The 27,354-nt window shown below is 44.5% G+C and overlaps 1 protein-coding gene and 1 long non-coding RNA gene across 4 annotated transcripts in view; one reads left to right on the top strand and one right to left on the bottom strand.

Moving 5' to 3' along the window:
* The window catches only part of ZNF518A (zinc finger protein 518A), a 234,738-nt gene extending 224,171 nt beyond the window's left edge, over positions 1-10,567 (bottom strand). Inside the window, exon 1 of the mRNA XM_069611385.1 lies at positions 10,469-10,567. The gene's annotated coding sequence lies outside the window, so the exon portion shown is untranslated. The remainder of the gene's footprint in view (positions 1-10,468) is intronic.
* A 65-nt stretch (positions 10,568-10,632) lies between these two features.
* LOC138472961 (uncharacterized) overlaps positions 10,633-27,354 on the top strand; it is a 142,646-nt gene continuing 125,924 nt past the window's right edge. The window contains exons 1-2 of one of the 3 annotated variants that reach the window (XR_011268702.1): positions 10,633-10,717; positions 11,709-11,845. This is a non-coding gene — a long non-coding RNA (uncharacterized lncRNA). Of the gene's footprint in view, positions 10,767-11,708; positions 11,846-27,354 lie in introns of all 3 variants that reach the window. The other 2 variants (XR_011268703.1, XR_011268701.1) reach the window with 2 other exon arrangements.

The raw sequence follows: 27,354 nt of genomic DNA, 5'->3' as shown, positions 1-27,354 counted from the left end.
TTGCAATAAACCTTAGATTTTTGGAATACAACCTTGTGTCTGGCGTATCAGTTCGTGTGTGGTGACTGTGCCTTGTTTCCACAACGAGAGTCCCTCAGGGGCCCCTTCAAGATGGTGCCCGAATAGGGACCCTCCCCCACTTGTTCCATCGTGTACGTTGTAAGATAAGGAAGGCGGAGAGAAGAGGTGTTCAGGGCGCCCCTGCGAAAGTGATGAGAGATTCCTTTGCAAATCTGCACACAACTGATCCCCGATCGACGTGCCCGGCCAGAGAACAAGGAGGCGAGGGTCCCGAAACGAGGCAGAGTGAGCCAAGATACGCAGACACAACGTAATTGGTTGCGTCAGTATACAGACGAATTGTGTCTTGAAAAGACATTGATCAGGTGAGTCGTGCCCCGATTCAAAAGTGATCCTGATATTGGTTGAGAGTTCATTTTGCAAAATCAAACACCCAGCGTAAGGTTGATTAGCTGAGCGTAAGGTTAAAACATGCCTGGGGTATTGTCCACCCTAGCGGGATTTTTCCACTGCGGCAGACAATCTTTGGAAACTGGCCAGGTCGCACCACCCGTGGGAACGCCAGCGTATGAAATGTATGTGAAGTATGGTGTGGGAGCGATAATGTTTTGTGCGATTTGGCATAGGCAAACCAGAAAACAGGAATATCTTCAGTGGCTGAATCATGGGAGTTTTGAAATGACGAGAATAGATAATTTGGAGAAGGTGTTGATGAAAAAGAAAACACGCCGTGCAGCATTTGATTTCCTAAGGGACTGGAGAAGGGAAGCAATGGTTCGCTGGAAAAGTAGAGAAAAACATGTGCGTAGGCATAAGTCGAAAGCAGAGAGAGCGAGGGAAAAGGAAGAGGAGGAGTGGAATGATAGTTTGAGAAAGTCAAATAGACGCGAGCAATTGAGTATAGAAAAGATATACCCGCAACGGGAGTTGCATTCATCAGACCAATTAATAGATAAAATATTAACAGATACAAAGCAAGGTCCAAGAAGAGAGACTAAAACGACGCGTCAGTAGCAACTGCTCAGCCCCCTCCTGTTGCTCAGCCCCTCCCAACTGACCAAACACCAGCGCAGCCACACCCCGCATCAAGCACGCCTCCCATTAGTCAGCAAGCGCCGAAACAGTCACCTCCCGGTCCTGCTGTCCCATCCGCACCTCCCTCCCTAGCGATCGTTTCTGTCCCATCTGCCCCTTGTGTCATTGAACTTGAACTCATTGAAACAAGAGAAGGGGCTGGACAAGGGGCTGGACAAAGTGGATGTGCGAGAGTGAACCGTAGTGCGATTAGCAAGGAGAGGAAGTGAGAGTTGCAAGAACAGGCCGAAATGTATACAAACGGGAATGATGCAACGTCAGCGCTGGCTTCAATGTTTGACTTCAGGAGGAGCAACGAAAGACAGGTAGTGTTGGAATGCATGGGGGAATATTTAGTGGCAAGATGGGAACAGTTGATTGGGAAGCTGCCTCCGCAACGACTGTTGGATTTGAATGCTTTGGCACGTTGTAGAGGGAGGGATGAAGAGACAAAGGAACATGTAGACCGACTTTTTGAACTCAAGAATGAACTTGATAATGAATATGCTGAAATGTTTGCCACACCAGGGTATAGGAGTAGAGATAGGACTGAAGCGGTAGAGCCCTATATACAGCGGCGATATTCGTCGTCGTCAAGACAGACAGGCGACAGACTGAAAGTGTGTATAAGAGAGGCGTTGAAATGGATTTCAGATCCTAGCATTACCACAATGGAGATACATGAGATGTTTGATGAATACCCTTTTTCAATGAGGATAGAAGTGCTGAGGACAATGGTTGAGGTGCTACTTCAGCAGGTAGCGGGACAGAATAGGGGAAGAGGAAACGCCCAGGGCAGAGGTAATTCGAATATGCATGGAAGACCCCTGGGATTGAATCAATGTGCGTATTGCAGAGAGGAAGGTCACTGGCGAGCGCAATGTCCACACTTGCAAAATAGAAATGGGTATGGCCAGAAAAGACAGCATAGGGGGCATCCAGGAGCAAATGGGCATAATAGAAATAGCATGCAGCAGCACCAAAATAGTCAAGGGAATGGTGCCCAAAATCAGAACCTAGCCCAGAATCAAACTCCTACTCCGAATCGGAGCCATCAAAACATGCAAAATGGAAATAGAGGTAGAGGTGGGAACATTTTTGACACTCAATCGGGTGCGTACTATAGTAACAGCAGCGATTACACATCGGATGATGTGTTGTTTCCCCCAATAGGACAGGCCAAGACAGGGGTTGGAACCGGTGTCTATTCCCATGAATCAGAAAGGACCCTACGCAGAAATGAAAGTCGGGGATAGTGAGCACAGATTCCTCGTGGATACGGGGGCACAAAAGTGTTCGATAGACCATCATTTGGTTCCAGGAATACCACTGTCAGGGCAAACGAATATTTCAGTAGGGTTCGCAGGCACCCCAGTGATAAATACAGTGTCCCAACCAGTAGCAGTGATATTAGGCCCATTCACGGAATATTGTCCATTTCTCTTAACAGAGAATTGCAGAGAAAATCTTTTGGGATTAAATTTGTTGAAAAAACTGAGTGCAGCAATCCAGTGTACACCAGATGGAGTATTTTTGACCATTTCACCACAGAATGTACCGATATCCGAATTTGTGTCTAAACCTTTGCCAGGAGAATTGAGTGAGGTGTCAACTTGTATATGGGCAATGAATGACAATGATGTTGGATGCTTGAAAATAGAACCAGTGAAAAGTGCTTTGAAAGAAGGAGTAACGTTACCACGTATTCCACAGTATAAAATTTCAGCAGAAGGAGAGAAAGGATTGAAAAGTATTGTTTCTGATTTGGTAAAATTGGGGGTGATTGAGGAGATTACAGGCAGTACGTGTAACAGTCCCATTCTTCCGGTGTATAAGAAAGGAGGTAATGAGTTACCGTATCGTTTTACAATTGATCTGCGCGCATTAAACAAGGTGGTAGATCCTCAATTCCCGTTGGTCCCAGACGTTACCACGATTTTGACAATGATTCCTGCCTCGGCTGAGTATTTTAGTGTTATTGACTTAAAGAATGCGTTTTTCAGCATTCCAGTACACGAGGAAAGCAGATATCCATTCGCCTTCCCGTTAGGAGGATGATCATTTACATTCACGCGCATTCCACAAGGCTACACAGAGAGTCGGAATATTTGCAGTAGAGCATTGAAAGAACAACTAGACATGCTAGAGTTACTGGCAGGTTGTGTTTTGTTACAATATATAGACGATCTATTGATTGCTGCAGATACAGAAGAGATTTGTAAAAAGAGTACTGTTTTACTATTAACACACTTGGCAGCGCATGGCCATAAAGCAAGTTTAAAGAAGTTCCAATATTCTTGAAAGGAGGTGGCTTATTTGGGCTACCTACTTTCGAAAAAAAGGAGAAGACTGACGCCAGAAAGAATGGAGAGCATTTCTGGTATGCCTATTCCAAAAACACAGAAAGGAGTCAGAGCTATAATAATAGGCATGGCTTCCTATTGCCGGCAGTGGATTGTGAATCGATTGTGAAGCCAATGGTGGAGTTGACTAAGAAGGATGTTGTGATGCCTTTGCAGTGGAATGAAGAATGCCAGAGAACATTTGATCTCCTCAAAACTGCATTGTGTTCTGCTCCAGTTTTGGGCACACCAAAATTATGAAAATAAAATTCAGATTGTTTGTACACGAGCGTGAAGGTTGCGCGTTGGCTGTTTTGACACAGGAACAAGGTGGAAGAAATAGGCCGTGCGGTTATTTTTCTTCTGCGCTGGACCCTGTAGCGCACGCATTACCACAATGTTTGCGAGCTGTTGCTGCGGCTGCTGCATCAGTGAAACAAACGGGAGGGATGGTATTGGGGCACACTTTGATTTTGATGGTGCCACATGCCATAGACGTTCTACTCAATAGAACGCAGACGCAACACCTCACCTCTGCTAGATTGACTAGATATGATAGATATGAAATTGTCCTCTTTGCGCCACACATCCAAATTATGAGGTGTAGCGCTTTGAATCCTGCAGAATTAATGCCACTGCCCACGGAGGAACTCGGTGAGAATGAATCACCTCCTCATGATTGCTTAATGGTTACTGAGGAAGAAACGAAGGGGAGAATTGATTTGACAGATACCCCACAAAAAGAGCCAGATGGAGAGTTGTCTTGTGACGGCTCCTGTTTTAAACTACCTGATGGCACATCAACTGCTGCCTATGCTATCACCACGTTAAAAAGTATTGTGGAGAGTAAAAGAATCCCCTTCAACTCTGCACAAGCGGCGGAGATAATAGCCTTGACCAGAGCTTGTGAGATTTCTGAAAACCTGAGTGTAAACATATATACTGACAGCCAATACGCCTTTGGCGTGGTTCATAACTTAGGCTGACTCTGGCCAGAGAGAGGTTTCTTGACATCACATGGGGCCAGAATTCAACATGGCCCTTTGATTGTGCGATTGCTGTCTGTGCGATTGCTGTCTGTGCTCACGTGTCCAAAGCGCCTAGCGATAGTGAAATGCGAGGCGCACAAAAAAGTAACATGAAAAATGGGAGAAGAAAACGCATTTGCAGACAGAATTGCAAAACAAACTGCCACTGACTTGAATACCAAAATGTTAACAGCACAGTCTGAGGAAGTCCCCTGCATGATAGAAAATGGAATTGCTACTGTCAAAGAGATGCAGGCGGAAGCCACTGTTGATGAAATCAGAGGGTGGGCTGAGGGCTCTGCAGAATTAGATCTAGAAGGATGCTGGGTGGACAAGGAAAGTAGAAACTGGATGTTGCCCAATTCCTATGGAACTGCAATGGTCACGATGGCCCACAGTCCCACTCATATTTGTGCCAAAAAGATAGTCCAACATCTAGCCACAGTATGGGAGAATGCACACAAAGAAAAATGCAGAGAGGTTGGTCCAGAACTGTATCACGTGTCTTCAACACAATGTGGGAAAGGGAACGGTGACTCCAACAGGCAGTTTCGGCCCTCCCTCTATGCCGTTTGAGGTGATCTATTTTGATTTCATAGAGATGGAGGGACGCCAAAACTTGAAGTATGTTCTGGTGGTCATATGTGCATTTAGCAAATGGGTGGAAGCATATCCACTCAAGGACTGTACTGCCATAAGCACTGCAAAAGTAATGTTGAAGGAGTACTTCTCCCGTTTTGGTTTGCCCCGTGTCATATAGAAAACGGTCCGGATTTTGTGGGCGCAGTAATATTACAGATTTGTGCAGGTCTCCAGATTGATAAGCGATTCCATTGTTCTAAACACCCCATGTCTGCCGGTCTTATTGAACGCCACAACGGCATTCTGAAGTCCAAAATAAGCAAAATATGCGCAGGTAGCAAGTTAAGCTGGGTAGATGCATTACCGCTAGCGTTACTATGCATGCGCACATCTGTGCAGGCAAGAACTGGGCTCTCCCCGTACGAAATCGTAATGGGGAGACCGGCGAATGTTTGGTGTGCACACCAGCCGAAAAGGCTGAGGGAACTTGAATACCCTGTGCTCAGCATTTATTTTAATCTTTTAATTCAAAAATTGCGTTTCATTCATCAGCAGGTGCAGGAGGCATTACCAATAAGATACACTGGCCCAGGACACGCACTGGAGCCAGGAGATTGGGTGCTAATTAAGAACTTTGAGCGGAAGACATCGTTAGCACCCAGATGGCGTGGACCCCATCTGATCCCCCTAACTACGCAAACGGCAATTCGCGTGGATGGAAGGAAGGCGTGGATCAATGCGACACACGCCAAGAAGGTCCCATCACTGTCTGAAAAACTGACTAATTGGGATGACCAGAAAGAGACAGCGGTCCCAGAAACGATTGCCAGTTCTTTGCCACAAAATGTGCCTGATCCTGACACAAAGCCTGAAAAAGATTGCTGTAAAAGGGGAAGGGCAAGGAGTGCCCCAACGTTGTTCAGCAGAACCTGCATCACTGCTGACAAACACTAAACGTGTACCACTTTGGCGCACCCCCTCTTTCATTGCGCCGCAGCCTGAAACGAAAGCTGCATCATCACTGTGGCGCCCACCATCATCTGCTATTGCGCCACAGGCTGACCCCGAGCTTGAGTCTGGAAGTACATCCGCACTATTCATTGATCACACGACACCAGGAGCGAGGCGATACAATTTGCGGCCTCGGAAGAAGGAGTGATCAAACATACATCTCTGTTGATCTTTTTGTTGCCTCAGTTTCCTATTTTCAGATGAAGTAGGAACCGGAGGCCTAGAGGAGAGCGGCGTGAGGGTTGTGCAACTAGGACAGCCCAATAAACGAGGCTCCTCGGTGCTAACATAAAATCCATGTGTCCTGAACCCGTACAAACAAACGGGGCGCACATGGTAAGAAGGCAATTGAGAAGGCAATAGAGTTTTTAGAGCAATGTGCAGACACCCAGATCTTGCCCAGCATGTAGCAATCCAGGCTGCTAAGAACTGGCAGAACAGACTGTTGGCATTTATCGAACTTATTGACATTCCAACAAGTGCAACGAAGAGAGATATTCACGACGAACACTGCTGAAGAAGAGCCGTGAGAGAAAAATGCCGAAACCAGCTTCTGCCCCCTACTGCACCACTGCGGATAATGAATTAAACATAGCGCATAGAAGGTTACAAAAAGAAAATGGTCAAAAAAATTGTATGCTGAGCTCAACGATAAAAATGTGTATAATGAGTATATTGGCCCCAATAATGACAGTACTGGTATTATGGTACTTGGAAGAAATGCACCCATTAGAAGTTCTCTTGTCCGTTATAAACATTTCCACAACGGAAAGCCCAGTCCATGTGATTTCCTACACCTTATCCCCAATGGAAGAGAGACATATAATAATGAACATGACACACTCAATGTTAAGGAAAAATAATTGCTGGGTTTGTGCCCACTTGCCACAGCATGGCGGTAAGGGGATTGGTTGGTATGTGCAGCCCCTGCCATTGAGTTCTGCATGTTACACCTCTTTGAGTGCATTGTATTATGGGAAATGGAACGAAAGTGAAACTGGTCAGCTAGACAAAACAAACATGAATGAATTTGAAGAGATCATTATGAAACCAGTAGGTTGTTCCATATTACATAGAGCACGATTGATTACACCAGCGATAATGCCACGAGACAGATTGTCGGTGCCCTAAATATCTGTGATCACGTTTCATATGAACCCAGAAGGAAATAAGGACGCAGTGCCCCATTCCTATGCAGTAAATTATAGTCCACATTCTGTCCCCTTTTGAGATAGAAGGGTTCCTATATGATGGGAACATTCACCAGATGCATGAACATAGCATTCCTTGATAAGGAGGTAGAGCCAATTTATGTAGGAGATCCCGTTTATTTTATATGTGGAGAAAAAGCGTATCCCTGGTTACCTAGAAAATTGGGAGGTACTTGTTACTTAGGCTTTCTATTCCCTGGGGTATTCCTTTCAAGAACAGCAGACATAGCCAAATTGGCCAGGTCACGACCTCGACGAAATGATGAAGGAGGTTTGATTACAGAGGATATAGCAAAATCATTCATACCATTCTGGGGCCAAGCAATAAACTCTTCTAATATAAGATGACTGTCCAGAATATTAGAGGAAACAATAAATGGAACAACAGATATATTATATAATATGACCCTCGAGGAAAAAGGAATTAGATTCATGTCACTCCAAAACAGAATACCTCTAGATATAATTCTGGTTGATCGTGGTGGTGTTTGCAAAATCATGGGATCAGCGTGTTGCATATTTGTAAGTGACTCCTCCCCCACGATTTTTGAAGCAATAAGAAAGTTGCACGTTCTAAGCTCTGACCTTCACCCCCCTGAAGGAGGCTGGGAATTGAACATAAGTTCCTGGTTCTGGGAAGTATTACGAACATGGAGATGGAAATTATTTGCGATCCTAATAGCAGTACTAGGAATATTCATGACATGTTGTTGCATACATTGCCTACCTATAATATGCACTGAGATAAGTGAAGAGTGTGTACACATGATAGAAAAAAAGAGCACTATTAAATCAAATACTCACGATAATGATGAATCAAAGACAGTAAAAGAATTCATGTCAATTGATATTGATGATAATGAAGATGAGAACAGTAGTGTGCAAGATTCAGAATCTGGCTCAGATACTTGGTCAGAGGAGGATGCAAGGTTTGGATGAGGTGTTTGGCATACGGCCAAAAGGAGGGTGTTGTCAATCTAGAAAAGGTAGACACCACCTCGATCGTAAGGAAATGTACTTTATTGGCCGAAGACCAACCGCCTCATGTGTTTTAGTATTAGAAGGGTGTAGCAAAGGCTTAACCACGGTGCTGCCATTTTAAGGTGACCAAAATCGCCATTTTGTTTTCCATCTTGTTTTCTCCAATGTTGCCTCTTGCTTCATGTAAAACTGCTTTGCTGAAATATTATTCTACTTCACTGGTGCATAAATGCGAAGCCGCGAGAGGCATGTTGAAACATAACGCAGTAACCCAGACAGAAATGCCCGGTCTCCTCCCGCACATATCCTTGAAGAGTGAGCAGCAAGGCATTCTAATCAGTACAGCAGGTGCCAGCCAGTCTCGGTACCACAGTAGAAATGCTAGAGCGAGCATTAAATGACTTGAATTATGCTCTTCTTTGCGGCCGCCCTTTCCTGAGACCGTTAGAGCTCTAGAGAGCAAGTTGACCCCCAGCACACAAATAGAAACTAGGAGATAGTAAGGCCTGGAATGTGTCTCTTCCTACGCACAGCTTGCTTGCAGAAACAGAAGCATTGTTCTTTAAAACAAAGACTTATGTCTGTGGGCTTACAAAATTGCAAACCGTTACTAAATGAATGTTTGAAGGTGTCATACTCGTCACCATTGTCAATCATTGTGCCTAGTTCAAAGGAAATGCAATAGGGGCGGTATAAATTGTGACACTACTACTAGCTGCTTGATTTGTATATATGTAACTGTTGTACGATTCTGGGGGCTCTTGCGTCCCCTGAGGTCTGGTAGACACATGTCATGGGGCGTGAGACCAGTTGGCCAACTGAGACCATTTGCTTTGCAATAAACCCTAGATTTTGGGAATACAACCTCGTGTCTGGCGTATCAGTTCGTGTGTGGTGATTGTGCCTTGTTTCCACAAACGTGGGTCCCTCAGGGTCCCATTCACGAACACCCCCTTGATTGATTCAGGTTCCCTTGCTGCGCTCGGTGTGGCATTTTTCCTGGAAATGTGTATGCACCTCCACTTAAAAAAAATGACCTGCTCCCACTGGCACTCGGACTGTGTTAGGAACAGGGTGCCCAGGGACAGTGGTGGGAGCAGGATGGGCGGGAGCACTGGGAGCAGGGTGAAAAGAGCCCAGGGTCTGTGATGGGGTGGAGAGAGCCCAGGTACTGGGTAGGAGTGGGATGAGACGGACTATACTGGGAGTAGGGTGTGATGACGGCACGCAATAGTTCATAGCCATTTGTACATACTGTCCATTTGGAATTTCTGGGAGGGCCTGGCCTGCCCAAATTTTGCTCAGGGAGGGATGAGGGGGGGCCCCAGACCAAAAAAGTTTGAAGACCACTGGTTTAAAGGAAAATTTTCTAAAATGTCAACAGAGGCATCGGGTTGTACCTCCCTTCTTTCTGAGTAGTTCTTCACACAAGTGATTCGGGGAAGCAATGCAGTCTTCTTTCTTTGCCCACGGGTCCAGATAGATGGCAATTGGAATGGCGGGAAGCCGGGAACGCTCAAAGGAAGCTATCTTTTGTCCTCTGTGGTGTGTTGTTCCAGCTAGATTATAAAGGCGGGTGGCCACCAGGAAAGGTGCCCTTTTATGCCCCCACCAAGCAGCGCAAAAGTTGCAAGAGCCTCCGACTTCCATAACATTCTGCAAGTACTATGTGAATGCCAGACAGCAGCTGCCGCTACTGTGCTGCGGCTACTTTCCCCACAGCAATCACGCCCCACACCCAGGGAAATGTTGCCCTCAAGGGACCGAGGCAATTCCACTCTCTGGGGCAATTGTGCCCTGGGCAGTTGCCCGGGTCTGCCAATGGGCCTGATTATTATATATATATATATATAGTCACTTACACCAGAGCAGGGTCTTTATTCATTTTATTATTTATAGTAGCTGCACAGCAGTTACTGCTCTGCGAGCATTCCAGAGCCTGAACCATACCATAGATGAGCTTAGGAGCAGCTACTGAGTCTACAATACCAACAACAACAGGCTGCCCAGTGTAATTTCCACATTTGATAAGTACAATACAACGAAGTACAGCTTCAACGTGCATTTCCATAGGTTGCAAAAGGGCTCCTCGTAACAATACAACAAAGTGCAAAAGGGCTCCTCTTAACAATATAACAAAGGGGTGACAACGTCTAAGTTAATTGATGCTAAAAAAAAGCATATAAAATTCACTACAAGCGAGAACGCATACACTCACCTGATTCTGCCTGGAATCGAGATTTGATGTTTCGAAAATAGTAATGTCTAGTTCCCATTTGAGAAACGGACCATAGCAACGCTCCTTCATACGTCATCACGTGTTCCGCATCAGGTGCTCCGCATCACGTGCTCTGCAACGTTCATTTCGTCATCTTTTTTACACGAGCGGGAAGGCAAGTCAGTTAGGCATGGCAGAAGCATGACGCAAAGGGAAGCAAGGTGTTGCAGGACTCAGCGGGGTTACAAAGCACGTGTCGCATAGTTGCTTGTTATTTAGTGCTTGAGTTTGGTTTATGGCAAGTCTTAAAGTTTTCTAATTTTGATTGTTACTGTAATGCAGAGCTGGCGAAGGGAGTATTTCTGTGTATTTTGGGGATTTGTACTGTGCATCAGGGGTGAGATTTACTTAAAGACTGTTTGCCCGTGGGAAATGTGTTTTATGGAGTGGAGCAGCGTGTTCCTCCCTTCCAAGGAGAGGGGAGCGTTGGAGGATTTGTTATGTGCAGCAGATGGGGATATGTATGTGCAGCAGGTGGGGATATGTATGTGCAACAGATGGGGATATGTGTTTTATGCAGATAGACGCATTTGGGTACACATTTCCAGCATAACGGTTGAGTTATTTTTTCCTGCATGGGGGGAGGAGGGGTGTTCATTTAAAGTACCTATGAGACCCGATAGCATGGTGCATTTGTTTAAAAGTTTGCTGATACTTTCTAAAATGCCTTTACGGCATCATGACGTCTTTCATGTATTTCTGTTAAGTTGTCGGGACGTTTTCATGTGGGATGTCTATACGTGCTTAGGAAGAGATTCACAGAGGAAGGACCACTCCAGGCCGTGTAAGGGCACGTATTTGTTTTGGGTTTATTTATAAGGCGCTGGAAATGTTTCAAAGCGCCAGGTATATTTGGGTGCTGGTGGGTTTCTTTTTCCTATTTTGATTTTGGTTGTAGCAAAAGCGGATCTTTGTCTTCTTGGCTGGTATTATCCCCCTCAACCCCACAAACAGAAGTGATTTGTGGCCGTGCCGCGCATGCCTAAGGGAATTTCAGTGGAGATGTTTTTTTCCAAATTCGGCTGTCAACAGCAAGTTGGATTATACGCCATCTTTCTTCACCCTTATCTGCGCAACACGACTTTCACTGTGAAAACAGCAATGCGCTCAGCTGGTTGGAAATTAAGCCCCATGTTGATCCCATTTTTACCACAGCCGCATGCTTGCTTTTTCTGCACAGGCTCACGTGGGCGTGGATGCCTTTGGGGCTGCCGAGCCCTCCCGCGCTGGGGATGATATATGTGCCACCACCGGAGTCGGGGACGAGTGCGGCGGCAGCCCGGGTGAAGAGCAGCGGGCAGGGCTGACGTTCCCATGGTATGATTTCTGTAACTTTACTGATGCCTTTACGAGGTGAGGGGTTCTAATTTGAACATTGCAGGCTATGTGCCTATTGCCTAGCTTTACCGCTTAGTGCTGCCAGGCAATGCTTTGAGGTGTACTGGCCAGAGTCTGTTTATACCACAAGATGTCTTTCTTGATTTCCCAACCCACTCCCCTCCCCCCCAGGTAATTTCTTCCGCTGTATATCTGTATAGGAAGGAATTCCTTTATTTCCCTGCGTTGTCGTACTGACTAGGTGCCTGCATGTTCATTTATACTTTGCTTGTATACAGTGAAAATGCAGACTTGTATGTAGTCTTACCAGCAAGATAACAATTGAGTATTTCGCTTTAAAAATAGCCATACTGTAGGCAGAGGTCTTCAATCTGTGGGGCGTGTGATCCAGGACGGTGAGAAGTGAGAAAATAGCTTTTGTTTGCCTCACTTAACTGTGCATGGCGAGCCGCTGCCCCCCGTGCCCAGTCAATGTGACATGGTCACGAAAAAGGAAATAAACACAGCCTGGACGTGCACTTTCCTGCATTTGGATGGAGCGTCCATGCTGTGTTCCTGCTGGTGCTGCCAGTGTTTTCTTGCCTGGTAAGGGATGCTGCTTCTTGGCTTAGCCCCCCACACCACATTTGGAGGGGGTGCCAGGGAGCAAGCGTTTCAGGCTTTTTCTTGTCCCTCTGCTTCCCTCTCCCCCTTTGGACCCACAAAGGCGAACGCGTGGGGAGAGGAGGCGTGCAGGGAGCCGGGTCACTGCAATGCTGATGCACCCACCTTGGGGGGCCACGGGGAGAGGAGGCGAGCAGGGACGGAAGAATGCATTGCCTGTGTTGAATGATATGCGGCTCCCTCATGGCAGATTGCTTGGCTGAAGCAATCTACCATGGGGGAACCAGATATCATACAACCTCGGCCCCGCTGCCTTGTCACACCCTGGGGTCCATGGGAGGGCTCTGGCCGGGTCCAGCATCAGATGTCTGGCTGGATCTCAGGACCCAGCCTGCCTCAGCCATGACCAGGCTTTACCAAGCCCCCAGCTTTGCAGACAGAAACTGGAGGCTCGGTGACCTAATCTAAACGATGCTCCTTTCCCCAGCCGTCACTCGCGCATTTCCTGGCTGTGTTTGCTCATTCCATTTGTTTTCTTCTGTCCTGAAAAGGACACCACGGAAATCAATGGGTCATGAACATCACTGTGGTGGGTGGGTAGGGGGGATCACTGTTGAAAGCAGGCATTATACGTGCTGGACACATTATTTTTGTTCAAATGTGCATTTTAAACGTTCATAGGGGAAAAAAGTAATGTCTAAACTCAAAAACTCTGCTGAAACATGCGTTCTCTAGTTTTCTTTGAAATGGTTTCATTTCTTTGAGCACCACACCAATACTCTGGAATTTGTGTGCTCCTTGCTTTGTGTTTTATCACAGATTATATTTATAAAGATGTTATGTTTATCAAACTGGTTAGTCACAAATAAATGCTTCGGTTGTGCTGACAGCAGTTATTGGGAAATTAAACTCGGTTCGTGGCTGCCAACTTTTGGTTTTCACTACAGAGGCAGAAATATCCCAACCGATTGCCCAACCCAACCCATGGCCAAACACATTTTATAGCGCTTGCTTTTTTATTAGTAATTGCAAAAAGTAATTGATTAACAAGTTTTGCATATATTTCTTTATTTTGTTTAAATTCAACATTAAACACATTAAAAGAAACAATAATATATCAATACACATAATTATATATTTTCCATATAACATCTCAGTAAGGGTCTGTCAACCTGCTGAGCTACCCCGGTAGCCATCTAATATAGAGCGAGTCTATGCATCCCTTGATGTACTAAAATCACTGCATTACCAACAGTACTTTGGGTGCACTGCTGCCATAGAAGTGATTTAAAGTGGCCTTTATGTATATTGTCCTGCTGTGGGTGCCAGGCCTTCGCCTGCATGGGGTACCATATGTTGCAGAGAAGCCAGGGGCCCTCGTGTCTGCCATGGCAGCCGCGGCAGTCGCCGAACTGCTTTAAAAGCTATATGGCTTTTACTCGGTTTCCGAAAGTAAGCTCAGTGAGTTAAGAACTACTGTGTCAGATTCTATGTAGATGAATGAACTTACCTATAAACTTGTAATGTTGTTATGTGAAACTCATGTATATATGTTTCTGAAATGGTCAACTTCATTATGTGAAAACAAATTTGGCTGAGCACGCTTAATTGAAATGGTGAACCAATCGGATCATATGATGGTTAATATGACTGATATGTACATATATTTTTTGGGAACTCCTGGGAATCTATTCTACCTTATATCCTATTAATTTTGACTGTTTACTTTTTTATATATAGTATATAAAGCAACTCAGCCTGCCCAGATTTGAAAAAGGCACACTTAGGGTGCCGAAACACATGTCATCTCTAAAGGCCACCAATAAATATGTGATAAACTAAGAAAAATGTTTTCGCTTGGCATTTGAATACTATTGTGGCGCAGTATTTGATGGGTGCAGAACTCTTTTTTTTTTTTTTTATTTTAAACTTAGTTTTATTGGAGTTTATATCAAACAGATTACAGCTTATACATTCAAATTTAACCATCATAACATAGAAGCAGGTATGTCTGTGACACTTCTCAACTCATCCTCGATTTTCTCGAGACCAAATAAGATCAGGTAAGGGTCTGCTGTTCGCTGGATCCCGTCTAGATCCCTAATCCAACCTAGCACCTCGTTCCAGTAAATTTTGATCTGAGGGCAACCCCACCACATGTGCCAGTAATCCGCCGTGGACCCACATCCCGGCCAACACATTGGACTAGACGACTGATACATCTTAGAGAGCCTGCGCGGGTCATATTGCCACCTATTCAACAGTTTGATCGAGTGCAACTTATACTGGCATGAGATCGAGGCTTTGGGCACAATCCTACATATCTTATCCCATGTCTCCCGGTCGATATCCTCGCCCATGTCCCTTTCCCATTTTAGCCTAAGCGGTTCTGTTGAGCCCTTTCCAGCTTCCATTAGTGTTTTATACAAAACAGATATCAACCCTTTCGTTTCCGTCCTGGAGTCGAGTATGATTTCAAACGGGGTAAGTTCCCTGCTAAGCTTATCCTTCCATTCTGGTTTTCTCAAAACTCCCTTAATCTGCAGAAAGTGGAATGCTGTTCAGGAAGTGTGATGAAGGAGTCCTTCCTCAAGAGATGCCCCACCCTCTCCAGGCCTGCCTCATACCAAGCTTGAAACCTCTCCACATTAGGGATCTTGTCGTTAATGCCCGGTGACCAGAGGTGACTTAATGGTGATGGCCATGTGGTACTCTTCCCCATATCTCCACCCTCCCGTCATATGTCCCATAGGGTTGCGAACATTGGGTGTGCCTTAGATTTCTTCAGTACTCTCCTTCTAGGGGACCACAGCCATTCAGAGATTGTTGCTGGGGAAAGATAATGATTGTCCATAGAGATCCACTGGGACAATTTTTGGTTACGGAGATGGGGAATAAGGATTCGTAATTGAGCCGCCTCGTAATATTTTTGGATGTCTGGGAGGCCCACTCCACCCTTGTCTGTCGGTAATGTCAAGTTGGAGTAAGAAATCCTGGGCTTTTTCCCTTGCCATAAAAATGTCAGAATCGCCTTCTTGACTTCTGTAAAGAATTGGTGTGGCATCTGAATGGGGAGCATTTGAAAGGGGTATAACAATCTCGGGAGACAGGTCATTTTTATCGCGTTTAAACGCCCCAACCAGGATATGGTTAGGTTGTCCCATCTGGCGAGGTCTGCGTGAAATTTTTGGAGAAGCGCTGGGAAATTGGCTTCATATAGATCTTTTAGCGACCTTGTGACCTGTATTCCTAAGTACTTCATTTTTTTCATTTTCAATCATAAGGCCGAGGGGTTGGTATCTTTCAGTGTTTGCTTCCAATGACCCCTCTAAGGGGAAAAGTGTGGACTTGGATTTGTTAACCTTGAACCCGGATACTTGGCCGTATTCATCCAGGAGGTACAACGCTCTGCGAATGGATGTGGTGGGGTTTGTCGTATGAAGAAGTAGGTCATCGGAATACAGCGCTACTTTAAATTCCTCTTCACCCAGACGCATGCCTGCTACTTCGGTATCGTGTCGTAATTTTTGGGCCAAGGGCTCTACGGAGAGGGCGAAGAGGATGGCCGATTGGGGGCATCCCTGCCGGGTACCGCGTTTCAGCTCGAACCATCTCGAGTACTCCCCGTTAACAGACACTGAGGCTTTTGGAGCGGTGTAAACTGCTTTTATCCCCCTTCTAAATTTCGGTCCTATTCCCACGGCACGGAGGACTGCGGCAAGGAAACCCCATTCCTCTCTATCGAAGGCTTTTTCAGCGTCGACGGAGAGTAAAGCGGGATCCTTGCACATGGTTTGGGAGGCCTCGATCAAAAGGAGAGTCTTTCTCATGGTGTCTGCACCTTGTCGTCCAATTATGAACCCTACCTGGTCGGGGTGGACAAGATGGGGCATGTGGACCTCTAACCTGGCTACCAGGACTCGTGTGTAAATTTTGGCATCAAGATTGAGCAAGGATATGGGGCGGTATGATCCGCAACACGTGGGGTCTCTGCCTTCCTTGGGAATGACCGATATGAGTGCTCGGTCGAAGGAGTCCGAGACAGTCCCTGTGTCAAGGATATCGTTAAATAGGGTGGTCCGGAATGGAGTTAGGAGGGCACAAAATGTTTTGTAGAAGCCGGCAGTGAAACCATCTTCACCAAGGGACTTGCCCAGTGTGAGTCATTTGATCGCCTCGTGTATTTCGTCCTCCGTTATGGGGGATTCTAGATGGGCCAAGTCAGCGCTTGCAACTTTTGGAAGGGCAATGCTGGCGAGGTAATCATCTATCTCCTGTGAGTGTGGATCTACTTCTGAAGTGTATAGGGACTCATAGAAGTTTGCAAACAGTTCTGGGATGGGGGATGTATGTTGCGCTTGGTCAGGGATTGGATCTGTGATCTCTTTCACCCTACGTTCTGCTCGTTGGATCCTGAGTCCAGCCGCTAGCAGCGCATCTGCCTTATCTCCCTTCTCATAGAATTTCTGCTTCAATAAATGTAATTTACGTGCTATCTGGTCATGCTCTAGGTGGCAGAGTTCTTCCCATTTTTTCCTAGCCTCTTGGATCCTATCTGGGTCTATGGTGTCCCCCTCCCAAGCCTCTCTATCAAGTTGACATATGTCACTCCGGAGCGTATTCTCGATAAGGGCTCTCTCCCTTTTCTTCCGAGCCCCCTCCCTTATCAGGATCCCCCTCCAGGTTGCTTTGGCTGCCTCCCACACACTTTGCTCAGAGACCTCCCCAGTATCGTTGGCTTTAAAGTATTCTTTGATCTCTGTTTCGAGTTCTTCTTTGAAAACAGGGTCTCTCCACAGGGCCTCATTACATCTCCACTTCCCACCCTTAGCAGAACTCTTTTTACTTCACTTTTGACAAACAAAGTGGGGGAACTCTGTGGCTTCGTTTCCTGCACGCACCATTGCGACACTGAAAAACTGTTACGTTGCATCAAGTCGCGGAGGTTCAAGAGTGAGTTCACAAAAAGTTCCCAGAGTTTTACTGATTGCATCGTGCCCACATTTCTTAGCAGTATTGCTATGTTTTGGGACAGTACCTGAATTTCAGCACGAACACGTGTTACCATTTTCTGCAGCGAGCTAAAGTACAGCGCAAGAACAGTATCTGAGCTCTTCCCACCAACCTCTGACAGTGTAAGAAGATGGCATTGCTGTCATATACTTCAATACCTTCTACTCGTTCTTGAGATTTTCAAAACTTCTGCTTCTCCTATGTCCGATTACTGAGTCCCACTGCCAAAAAGTCTAGCACATTTCAAAGCATCATTATGAATTTCCTGACTAATGTAGGATAGTCCAAACAGGCTTCGAGCTTTTGCCAAGCCATTTATGTCACGCAAGCCTCACATGGAACTGCCAGTGCCCTAACCCTATGTGCCTTTCAGTGTGAACAGCATGTTGGGAAAGGCATCTTAGTGGGTCGGTAACCCTGCTGCAGAGATTGTGTAACCTGTTAGTTCAAATCATGTTAACAGTTGAGATAATGAGTCCTCATTAGATATATGCATTTAAGATGCAGGTAACATTCAAGTGTAACACAGTTGACTTAACTTTCGACTTATCAAAAGGACTACTAAATGTTCAGTGATTCAGAACACACGCATTTCATCCGGGATGCTCTATTTGTAATGGCTTATACCTGTGATTGCTCAGAACTCACAGTTCATCAGGGCTGCTATGCTTTTAATGGCTCAGAACACACAAATCATCAGGGCTGCTATACCTGTGATTGCTCAGAACACAACTCTTCATGGCCGCTGTGCTTATAACAGCTCAGAACACGCACTTCATTGGGGCTGCTATACCTGCGATGGCTGACAACAGACTCATCGAAATTGGGCTGCTATACTTGTAATGGCTCATAAGAAGCACATCCCATGAGGACTGCAATATGTGTAATGGCTCAGAACACAGACCTCATCAGGGCTACTATACCTGTAATGGCTAAGAACAGACATCTAATTTGGGCTGCTATACCTGTGACTGCTCATAACACACAACTCTTCAGTACTGCTATACTTGTAATGGCGCGGAGCACACATCTCATATGAGCTATTGTACTTGTAATGGCATACAGTATTGGTAAAGCTTCTACATTAAAGCAAGTGCTGCATCTGGTCAGACAAACCTCTAACTCTATAGCTCCCAGCCTAATGGCTAAAAGGTTTGCACACATCTAAAAAAGAGCACCCAATGGTAAAGCTGATTTTTAAATAGAAAATGCATTTTCAGCTTTTTGGATATTTATTGGTGCTACGTTAAAAGACAAACAGAAAAACAGGAGAGGAAGAGCAACTCTAAAACTAAGCAATACAGAAGAACAAAGGTTTGGCAGGAAACTAAACGATACAGAAGAACAAAGTTGTGGCGGAAGGTGAGACGAAGGGAAAGAACATACTAAACAATCCAAAACAGGAATTCGAGCAACAGGAAGAGAGAGCAATGAGCTACATGATAGGACAACAAGTGAGAAGGGAAACAGAGTTAATAATAGGACAAACACACAATAGGAGTGAGAGATAGAAGCAAAGCAAAAGAGACATTTGGAAACAGTAAAATAAAACAAATCAACATTAGGTCAGGAGAGATGGAAATAGAAAAGCAAGACTAGAGAAGAGCAGGCCAATAGCATAAGACACAGTGCAAGAAAGATAATCCAAAGGAGTAGCAACCACAACCGAACCGAGAAAATTACAAAACGGATATAGCCAGAGTAATGACCTGAGAGAGGGATAGGAGTTATATTAACCGATAGAGTGAAATAAAGGAGGGAAAAAAGCAACAATAGTATGCAGAGATGGGGGATCCAGAGTGACAGAAACAGACTGCAATATGTGGCATCGCAACACTTAAGGGTGAAAGGCAGAGCATCAGAAAGTGAGAGACGAGGGAAACAAAGTAGCAAAGAGAAGGAGAGATGGAACAAAAAATGGAGTGGCTGTCAAGCAGGTAGTGCCAGGCAGCAACAGTAGGCACGAGAGGCAGAGAAGTGGTTCTGATAGAGTGAGGGACTTTATTTATGAATCACCCGATGTAACTGGCTGGCATCTGTAGAAACTCTTAACAGAGTTTGTGCCCAAGTATCATGGAGATTGGGTAGTGTGCATCTACAAGGTTCTTGTGTGGGGAAATTGTTTTCCACAAGTACAATCAATTATTAAGAACCACTCTGAAATACAGCTGTCTTGTCACTTCTGTTTTCGAACAGTTTTAATTTTACGCACACATTGGATAGTTGTCGGACACTTTTTACTTGCTTGCGAAGGAGGAAAATCATTTTTACTGTCTTGAAATTGGATCTAAATCTAAAAGTTGGGAGTAAAATACTATCACTGCAAAATTCTATCTCGATGCACTGCACAAGTACCCGTCTTTGCCACATTATGTGCAGAAATAGGAGCTGAACATGATGCTTTGTTGTTTCACACTCAGGTCCGGTAGCTCTCCAGGGGGAAAGGTTTTACATCGCGTTTAGGAACTTGGGAACAAAGGGAGACACTTTCTCCTGGGTTTAAACCAGGCGAAAGAAGAGCCTCTGTGGTTCACACCTGCTTGTACTGTTAGCTTACTATGGTGACCTCTTTGAAAAGCTACATTTTCTAAACCTCTCCCAGCAAGGCACAGAAAAGAAACAACATCACTGGCTATGAACACAAAAATATCAGCATTCAAGAAGAAGCTGGAGCTTTGGAGGATGAGGGTTGATGTCTGCATTACGATGTGTTTCCATTAGTAGCAGATGCTCTTGAGGAGACAGAGTATGATCTTTCATGTGTTGCTGAACTAATAGGAAACCATCTCAGAACCAGTCCCAAAGTACTTTCCAGAGGACAATTGTAGCATCAGTGACTGAGTGGTTCAGCCTTTCCTAGCAGAAGTAGGTGCCCACCTCCCAATACACCCCGAGGAGGACCCAATAGAGCTTCAAAGTGACAGCGTACTGGAGAGCCAATTCAAAAAATTGTCTTTTGCAAAATGCAGAGTTTCTAACTTTATCCAAATGTACTCTTACCTTTCAGCACCTCGTACCTTTTGTGAGATTGGATTCTCAACACTAAAGATTAAATATCAGTCAAAGCTGGAAGAAAATTTGTGGTTAGCTATTGCAAAAATGTTACCTAATAGTGACAGGCTGGCTGCTGAAAGACAAGCCCACCCTTCACACTAGTTCTCCAGTATGCCACTGTCCAACGTTCAAGGGACTGCGTTGATAGTAATCACGTTGTAAGAAACAAATTGTTACATGTCAAACGTTACTGTAGGAAATAAATATGCAACACTGCTTTTAGTCAAGTCCTCTGCAGCAAAAAATTCAGAATGCTGTGTTTACAAATATTTTCCCACTAATCTGATTTGAGTTATTGAAAGCAATGATTTTGAGAGAATTTGGTGTTTGGCACCAACACCTCCATTTGGAGCACCATTCTACACCAGCGGGCAATAACCATTCCCAACCGATAAACATTTCGGAGTCCATGTTTATAGGGGGTCCAAGCCAGGTATCTTTTTTCTTAGGGGGGCTGTGGGTCAACAAAAGTTTGAAGACACCGCTGTAGAGTGACTATCTCATCAAGAAAGTGTGTGTTAAAAGGCAAAAAAACTTAATTGCTGCCTTGCTGGCACCGCTATATGTTAACAATTGGTTTGCGTTCTGGAAGAGCATTTAGACCCTCCCCGGTCCCTAGGGGACAGTGCACATGGGGGCTTGAACGGCAGAATCTTAATGTGCTAAACAAACCTTTGCAAAATCCCTGGTTGCTTTTTAAAGTTGTCCATTATCCATGTGCTTGCTGTGCCATTGTGTGCGATGTTGGTATGTGTACGGTACGGTGCATATACACATGACCTTACCTACAGTGGGTAAGAGCGAAATCATTCCAGTGCTTTACTGTGAAGGAAAGAGTTGCCTGGGCCCAGCGATACTCAAGGTTTGACTTGGTCGTCTTGTCGCATAGCCCCTGTGAGAATGTCTATTGTATATAAAGGGCACAGTGCTTATAATTTTCAAGACGTTGCCCAGACAGCTGCATACCGGTGCACAGACGCCCACTGTCATAAATTTCCCTTGTTGGGATTGTTGATGTGTAGCCTGTGGGAAGCGTGTTTTACTTTCGCAGCATCTTTAATATTGCTAAATTCTGAAGCAGAGTGCCAAGTGGCAAAGTTTTGTTTGGCTGGCATGAAAGCTAGCTAAGGTAGTGTGTGGCAGACTGTTTGAGCCGCTGTGTGCTGCACACGCCGCCAGGTGTATTCTCAGGCTGGGAATGGTTGAAATGCCCTCATGAATGCGTTCTTCCTGCATTCCTGCTTCTTGGCACAGGGCGCTTTGTGCTTTACTTTACAAAAGCTCTAATTAGATTTGCTGTTGTGATTCTGTGCACAGAGAATGGTTGCAGATATTGGCCATCCAAGCTCTCATTAAGGAGGTACAGAAGCCAACAGTGGACAGATGAACCCCCCGCCCTCCCATATTTCTCTTAACAGTGCTTGCAACCTGAACATTGCTTTCACTTAAGCCATTGAACACCAGCCAACAAAAAAGTGGCATCCCATTAATTGTCCAGCAACTGAATTTGCATTAAAGGAGAGTCTTGATTCCCCTCCCCCCAGACGCCCTGGGCACACAGGACAGGTACTCTCTTCTTAAGTTCAAGGTCCACGCACCCCCAAAAAGTTTCTGTAAAGCTGCCGCCCATAAAAGACAACTGGCATTCAAAGACTGTCATTTTGTATTGTAATCCTTTTGAATATTATGCTTTCACTGCTGGAAGTAAAGGATGCTATACCCGTGAGGCAGAGCTTTTTACGCCATTTATTTTAAGGGCTTTTTTTTACCCGTTTTCCCTTGCCTTTTTCGGTTCACAGTAGGGCTGATGTGCCAGCCTTTATGCGCGAGGGGCAGTGTTCTAATTCCCCCATGACTTGTGCTCTACTCCATCTATGTTTAGTTTCTTCAACACTTTGGGGAAATTGCTACATCATTTAAATATACAAATGCAATATTCAGGGACTCAGGATTACTGCATGTTCTAGTTATTACATTCTCTATATAGCAGGTTCCCAGAGGGATTTTATTGCCCCTTCAGTGCAGTTTGTTTTTTCCAGCCACTTGACATCAGCAGTTAATTGATGATAGTTTGCCAGTAAACTTATTGAATGCTTGCCAGGGCTAGTGATCCATGTCATTAATTTTGAAAATATCTTTTTGATCTGGGGTGAATGGTTGTTTTTTTTTTTTCCTCTCTCTCTCTCTCCTCTTCTAACGATGGGACCAGTTCATTCTCGTTGGATGCTTTGGAGTTATGTTCTTGCTTTTCCGGATTTTTCCGCAGCCTTGTGTATCAGAGGACTGGCGCGCTAAGGGGAGTTTTCTGACCTAGGCGCGAAAGGAGTGCTGTTAATTGCTTTGCTATTTGAAAGTGGGAGGTCACTTTATTCCCTTAAGGCAGTGGTCTTCAAGTCTTTTTATCCAGAGTCCCCCCTTGAGTAAAATATAGTTTCTGCCCCCCACACACCACAAGTGCTTATGTTTTCTATTCAAAACAGTCACCATAAGTCCACCCCGTTTGAAGGCCACTGCCTTAAGGCACCCTAGCTGTTCAGCATACAGAGGCCCCCTTTTCATGGTTGGGGCGACTCCTTCCCAGTTCCACACAATGACTGTTCTACTCATCAGGCTGATATCTTTCAAACCGTCGCCAAGTAGGGGATAAATGTTCCTACTACTGGCTGCCCCCTTTGGCTTTAATGCTCTGGCTGCTCCAGTGCCCCCACAATGTTTCACATGAATAGGTCTATGCCTTCCTCACCCAACCTAAGTAATAATATATTATCTACATGTATCGGGCCGTGGCGCATGTGTGAGAAACCATACCTCTGCAAAATTTACCCATGGCTTGGTTTTAGTTTTCTGCAGGAATTTTCCATTGCTATGAGCCCTGCACTGGTTCAGTGGTAAAGCATAATTTATGGGACAGTAGCGATGTTTATTGGGGCGGGGGAGACTTCTGACCCTTCTGGACGTTTACTAGCAAAGGCCTTAAAGATCGCTTTGGTCATGGGTTCTGTCCCTGCATACCCTCCTATTTCTGGTCCCTATCATTCCTGCACACTTTACTGTCTGCAAGCTGGGACTCTCTATGACTGAAACAGGTGCTTATCTTTCAAAGGACACCCAAAATGACTGCAGCATTTTAGGTACAAGAGCTCTGCAGTTAAGAAAGTATTGCCTCTCCAGAATACCCACCTCTAATTTTATGCAACTAGTTAAAGCCACAATGGGCGAAGTCTTGGAGGAAGTTACCAAGCACCAAAAGACGCTTCACTCAAAAATCGGGACAAGTCAGGCAGGAACATCCATAGCAAGCCCACTATAAATTGATGTTTTTGGGTACAGACCTGGTTCACAAATACTTGATGAATACTAAATTTACTTTTTTATTTCTTCTTTTAGGCAATAACTTATATCATGGCACTTTTTAATGTGTTTTTCTTTGATTCCGACAATTCACTCAGTATTTGAAAGGATGGGGAATTTGAGCCTCTGGCAATTCCCAGTGAAGTTAATTGTGAATGGATGATAGAGGGTCTTGAAGAAAGTAGAAGAGCAATACGTGACAAAAATGATTTCAAGGCAGTAATGCTTTTATAGTCAGGTAAGCAATGTATTTCTTTGTTCATCTATTTGATGTTGGGGGGTGGAGGGTACATCTGACGTCCCTTCGTGGAGGCATTCCCCTTTTTCACACATAAATGGAGCACAATGCCCACTGCTCTTTTACAGAATCTCTTTCCTCTAGAGTAACTCTCTAAAGTATAGATGGTCTACTGATTTCTCTTAAATTATTGGCAAAGCACTATGGGTTGAATGCCCTTGGGGATCGTCGTTCTGGGTCGGAGCATGTGTGCTGCTAGACTGAGTTGTGGGTAGCTGTCTAGGGAGGGAGGGAGCCAAGGAGAGCAAGAGTAAGCAAACATCCAAGGGGACTGCTAGGATCGTCCTTAAGGGGAGTCACTTACCCCAGTGTACAGCTCAAGCTAAATGATTGTTGTATTGGCAGTCACATTATGAAGTTTCAACTTGCCTTTTTCATACCCGCAGCCAAGAAACCATATTAAGAGACAGAAAACATTTGATGAAATATTGAAAACCTATTGTGATGCAGAGGGACTAATTGAGGCTTTGAAAAGAAAGTTAGAGGAGTAAAAGCTACTGGTGGAATCTGGAGTGAACTACAAGAAGATGCAGTCAAGAAAACGAGAGAATTATATTGTAAAAGCTGATGGGTGGAAACTGACTATTCCAAAACGTATTAATGGCTGTTCACAAAAGCTGGAAAACCGAAGTCTTTTGGCAGGGATGGCTAGTGGTCTTCATTCCTTCCTCAGAACCTCCCTCTTACTTCACCTGGGCAATTGAAAGACTAAATCAGCAGATGTTGCAGTTCCCAAAGGTGTAGCTGTGCAACAACTACAAAATATTGGACTATAAAGTAACAGTCAATTATCTGCTACAAATGTTTTGTTGGACAGATCTAATTTGACAAGCTCAACTCTATCACCATGTTTTAAAAGTGTGTCCTTGTTACAGTATGACGGTCATGCCTGTTTGGATAGGGAAGTGACACCTACATGTTCCCACAAACCTGCACAATCATTCAGATTACTGTCTTTAGAAAAACGATGAAATTGGAACATCCCCATAACCCAGTTTGGTTGCTATGTCCGCCCCTGCTACTAATCAACAACATAATTGTAGCTCACATGCTGCTATGTGAAACTGAAGATGCAAGTGTCTTGTGTGTAGAACTATGTAGTTGATCTGGTGAATTTGTAGGTTGTTGCCAAACTTGTAAATGGTACATGTTTTTGTGCTATTTTGATTTCTGTTGGGTGATGGGGGGGGCGGCTAATGTTTTCTTGGGTGTTGTGAATGGTTGAACTAATTGCTAGCTGCTCATAGTGATATTGGGTGAAGTGATTGGCAGTCTGTCATGCAGGTAGACCTCTGTTTAGGTCACTGAAAGTGTCCATTTTAGTGCAATGATTGTAATTGTGGGAGTTTATTGGGTGTGATGCCATGTTGGCTAGAGGTGGGAACTGAAATGAGGGTGGTTACAGGTTAGTTCATGACATTGTGGGCTGGATTTGTAGTTTTGTGTACTAAATCAGCAAACCTATTTAATGACATTTGAGTGCTCTAGCAAAGATGGACAGTAACGGCTGCAAATTTCCTTTAGTACGCTATCCATAAATCTAACTAGACTCACTCTATAGTAATACCACCCGTCTTACACCCAAGGAATCAAAAGCCTTTTCCTAAATCGTTTGGAAGCAACATGAAATAACTCCTCCTGAAGTTGTCTGCAATAATTGTTCACAATTTCAAACCCCTCCTAAAGTTGGCATGGGGTCATCCTGGAGTAATCCCCCCACCCATCCTGAAATTGTCATGGGGTCACCCTGGAGTAATGCAAGATCATCACTGGAAGTAATCAGAACTCATCCTGGATAACTGTAGAGTCATCTCATTTAAATAATTTGGCCTATACACATACTTCGGGATGGTTTCGGATGATCTCCCTAAACTAGCCATGAATGAATGCATTAGTATTAGCAAATAATTTAAAATAGCGGTGTCCTATATATACACACACACGCGCAATGCACAGCTATTACTAAACACTGATCAAACTGAGATCTTGAAAAGGATAAAACTACAGAGGGCAGAGCATTATATGGCCCAATCCTACATCTGCGGAGGGATACACTCAACTCTGGGACAGGTTAAAATGATTATAAAAACAACTCTGCGTCAAACAACTCACTGGGCCTCATTATAAGTTTGCCGGTCTGGAAACAACGGTACCGGTAAGCTTGCCGGTACTGTTGTTTCCAGACAGGCAAACTATGAGTTCTGCTTGCGGTTGCCTTTTTGCCCGCCAGGTCTGACTGATGCACCCAACCTCCCCATGCCCATTGAACCTATGGGACCGAATGTGAATGGGTAGCATCTTTTTTCCGGCGCCCGCAAATGGCCAATTACCGGGTCCGGTAGGGCTGTAATGACGCGGTAATTGCCCATTTGCAGGCACCAGAAAAAAAATGATACCGGCGGCAGCCATGCCTGTATTACAGGCACGGCTACCGCTAGTATCATAATGAGGCCCACTGTCTTATTTCCCCAAATAACACAGGGTAAGGTAAGACAGACCACAGAAATGGTTCTGAACTTTAACAACTTGCTTCATGACATAAACACGGGATTGCCAGGATCCCATGGTATATTTCTAAAATTCCCAAAGTATTTACTTACAGAAAACACTCACTCAAAAGGTACATGTAAATATTCACTTTTAGGTTTATTCAATTAAACATTTAAAATGAGGATTTTAATAAAAATGTGTTTGGGTTCTGTTTTGGATAAGATTTAGAATATGTAAATTTTCCTTAATGAAACCAGCAGGAGACCTTTGTTCCCCCAAAGCAAGAAGGAGCTTCATTTCAGCAACAATGATTGGAGGAGGTGAATTGTGAGGTAGTTTGGAATTCTAAACAGAGTTCTAAACTGCCTTTCATTCGAGTTTCCCTAGAGGCAGGTCGCAGATTGTATAGCTCTGTAAATAAGTTATTTTAAATAACACAATCTCTGAACTAGTGAATACCCAAATGAAAAGACAATCTCAGACGATTTCAGTGACACTTGGGTCTTATTCTGAAGCTGAAGAAGAATTACAGATGAAGCAAGCTAAATTACTTAATTGAAGTTGAAGTGTTATTAGTTGTAAAATATTTTCGAACTGTTAAAAGGAAAAGACAGTGCAAGATTAATTATTGGAAAAGTACTGTTATTTTGAAAGCTGCAAGCTTACGCGCGCATTGATG

The sequence above is a fragment of the Ambystoma mexicanum genome, chromosome 8 (assembly GCF_040938575.1).
Source record: "Ambystoma mexicanum isolate Mex_15411 chromosome 8, UKY_AmexF1_1, whole genome shotgun sequence".
In the NCBI taxonomy this organism is placed as follows: domain Eukaryota; kingdom Metazoa; phylum Chordata; class Amphibia; order Caudata; family Ambystomatidae; genus Ambystoma; species Ambystoma mexicanum.
Note: the sequence above shows the minus strand (reverse complement) of the source record. Positions and strands in the feature narration are given on the sequence as shown.